This window comes from Epinephelus fuscoguttatus, linkage group LG17, assembly GCF_011397635.1.
Source record: "Epinephelus fuscoguttatus linkage group LG17, E.fuscoguttatus.final_Chr_v1".
In the NCBI taxonomy this organism is placed as follows: domain Eukaryota; kingdom Metazoa; phylum Chordata; class Actinopteri; order Perciformes; family Serranidae; genus Epinephelus; species Epinephelus fuscoguttatus.
In genome coordinates, this window is record NC_064768.1 from 4,260,307 (window position 1) to 4,263,421 (window position 3,115).

The 3,115-nt window shown below is 41.3% G+C and overlaps 1 pseudogene; it reads right to left on the bottom strand.

Moving 5' to 3' along the window:
* Positions 1 to 2,071: 2,071 nt before the first annotated feature.
* On the bottom strand, positions 2,072 to 2,854 carry LOC125904301 (uncharacterized; annotated as a pseudogene).
* Between the last annotated feature and the right edge of the window lie 261 nt (positions 2,855 to 3,115).

The window sequence follows — 3,115 nt, forward strand, 5'->3', positions numbered from 1 at the left end:
AAAGGAAGCATATATAGAGTAAATAGGATTGGTCTGAGCACAGAGCCTTGTGGAACTCCAAAACAAACTTTAGTACGTAAGGATGATTCATTATGAACGTCAACAAACTGAAAACGATCAGATAAATAAGATTTAAACCAGCTCAGTACAGAACCTTAAATTAAATGTTCCAGTCTTTGTAGCCGAATTTGATGGTCAGTAGTGTCAAACGCTGCACTAAGATCTAATAAAACAAGTACAGAGATGAGTCATGGAGAAAATCACACAGCTGGTCTGCGACTACCTTCTCAAGGATCTTTGAAAGAAAGGAAAGATTAGATATTGGTCTATAGTTGGGTAACACCTCTGGATCCAGGGTGGACTTTTTTAGGAGAGGTTTAATTACAGCTACCTTAAAAGACTGTGGTACATAGCCTGTTAATAAGGATATATTGATCATATCTAATATATGAGTGTTAACTAAAGGAAAGACCTCCTTAAGTAGCCTAGTTGGGATGGGGTCTAAGAGACACGTTGATGATTTAGATGAAGAAATCACTGCGGTCAATTCTTGAAGAGAAATCGGGGAGAAGCAATCTAAATATATATTAGGTCTTACAGCTGTGTTTGAGGTTAGATAGGTCATGAATTTTGCCTCTAATAGTTAGAATTTTGTCATTAAAAAAGCTCAGAAAATCATTACTGCTAAGGGCTAAAGGAATACAAGGCTCAATAGAGCTGTGACTCTCAGTCAGCCTGGCTACAGTGCTGAAAAGAAACCTGGGGTTGTTCTTATTGTCTTCTATTAATGCTGAGTAATAGTTTGCTCTGGCATTGCGGAGGCCCCTCTTATAAGTTTTTAGACTGTCTGTCCAGATTAAACGAGATTCTTCCAGTTTGGTTAATCGCCAATTCCTTTCAAATTTCCAATTTGTTTTAACTTACAGGTTTGAGAGTTATAGGAGCGAACTTTCTTTGCTTTGTTAACTTCTTTTTAAGAGGAGCTACAGAGTCGAGTGTTGTTCACAGCGAGCCTACGGCGCTATCGACAAGATGATCAAAGTCGGTACGGGTAACATCTGTTACTGAGGGACTTGGTATTGAATTTAACGACGGAGTAATCATTTCCTTAAATTTTGTGACAGCACTATCTGATAAACATCTGGTATAGTAACTGTTGCTGAGTGGCGTGTAATCGAGTAAAAAGAAATCAAAAGTAATCAAATAATGACCCAATAGCGAGGGATTCTGTGGAAAGACTGTTAGGTTATCAATTTCAATTCCATATGTCAGAACTAGATCGAGGGTATGGTTAAAACAGTGAGTGGGTTCATGTACACCCTGACTGAAGCCAATGGAGTCTAATAATGAGATAAACGCGGTAGCCAGGGAGTCATTATCAACGTCGACATGAATGTTAAAATCGCCTACAATAATAACTTTATCTGATTTCAGAACTAAACTGGATAAAAACTTCAGATACAAATTCAGAATACGGGCCAGGAACACAGTACACTATAACAAATAAAAGTGGCTGCAAGGTTTTCCAGGTCGAATGTAAAAGACTAAGAACGAGGCTTTCAAATGAATTATAATCTAGTCTAAGTTTAGGGCTGATTAACAGGCTAGAGTTAAAAATGGCTGCAACTCCCCTTCCTCGGCCGCTGCCTCGAGGAATGTGGGTATTATTATAACTGGGAGGAGTGGATTCATTTAGACTAACATATTCATCTTGACATAGCCAGGTTTCAGTGAGACTGTGTAAATCAATATGATTATCTGATATTAATTCATTTACTAACACTGCTTTAGACGATAGAGACCTGATATTTAACAGTCCGCATTTAATTCTCCTGTTTTGTCTTTCTGTCACAGAAGAGGTTTTAATTTTTATGAGGTTGTTATGCACAACTCCTCTTTGTTTAATTTTGGATTTAAATAATTTAGGTAGTCGGGGGACAGACACCGTTTGTATACAACTATGAAAACCATGGCTGGGTAACTGAACTAGAAGCTCAGAGAGGCGTATAGGACTGCGTCTCCGAGTCCTGGTCTCAACTCTGGGTTGTCAGGGATTTGAATTACTAATAAAGTTTGCCAGGTTCCTAGAAATGAGAGCAGCTCCATCCAAAGTGGGATGAATGCCGTCTCTCCTAATAAGACCAGATGATTAAACCAGCGATTAAATGATGACATGTGGCTAAACATGTCATCACTGGTCAGATTTGGGAGGGGTCCAGAGAAAACTACGGAGTCCGACATCGTTTTTGCATATTCACACACCGAGGCAATATTAATTTTAGTGACCTCCCATTGGCGTAACCGGGTGTCATTGCCGCCAACGTGAATAACAATCTTACTGAATTTACGTTTAGCTTTAGCCAGCAGTTTTAAATTTGATTCAGTGTTGCCCGCTCTGGCCCCAGGGATACATGTGACAATGGCCGCTGGTGTTGCTAACTTCACATTCCTCAGAATAGAGCTGCCAATAACCAGTTTTATCCTCAGTAGGTGTGTCGCTGAGTGGGGATAAGCGGTTGGAAACATGAACAGGCTGGTGGTGAGCCGTGAGCTTCGGCTTGGAGCTATGCCTCTGGCAAATGGTTACCCAACCTCCCGGCTGCACGGGCGTTACCGGAGGACCGCTAGCGGAGGCTATGCTATGTGGCTCTGTACCGGCTACAGGGGACTGGCTAACTACCGCAGCTACTGAATGGTTTTCCATGGTGCGGAGCCGCGTTTCTAATTCACTAAGCCTCGCCTCCAACGCAGCAAATAAGCTACACTTGTTACAGTTACCACTGTCGCTAAAGGAGGCAGAGCCATAGCTAAATATTTGGCACACTGAGCAAGAAAGAGCAGAGGGAGAAGCCATCACTAACTGTAAAGCTAATGTATCTACCAAGGCTAGTAAAGTGCAAACAACAGCTAAGAGATTAACAGGGAAGTCGTAAAAAGGAGGAGAGCTGTAAGTGCTTAAACAGAACTAGTGTGGGTTAAGACTTGAAGTAGATGTTAAAGTAACTTAAGTGAGAGAGCAGAAAGCAGGCTAGGAGAATTCATTAAAGCAGTCCAGAGACGCTGTCACAGAACCATCGAAAATGACACACTGCAATACGTCAGCACGTCAGGAGCA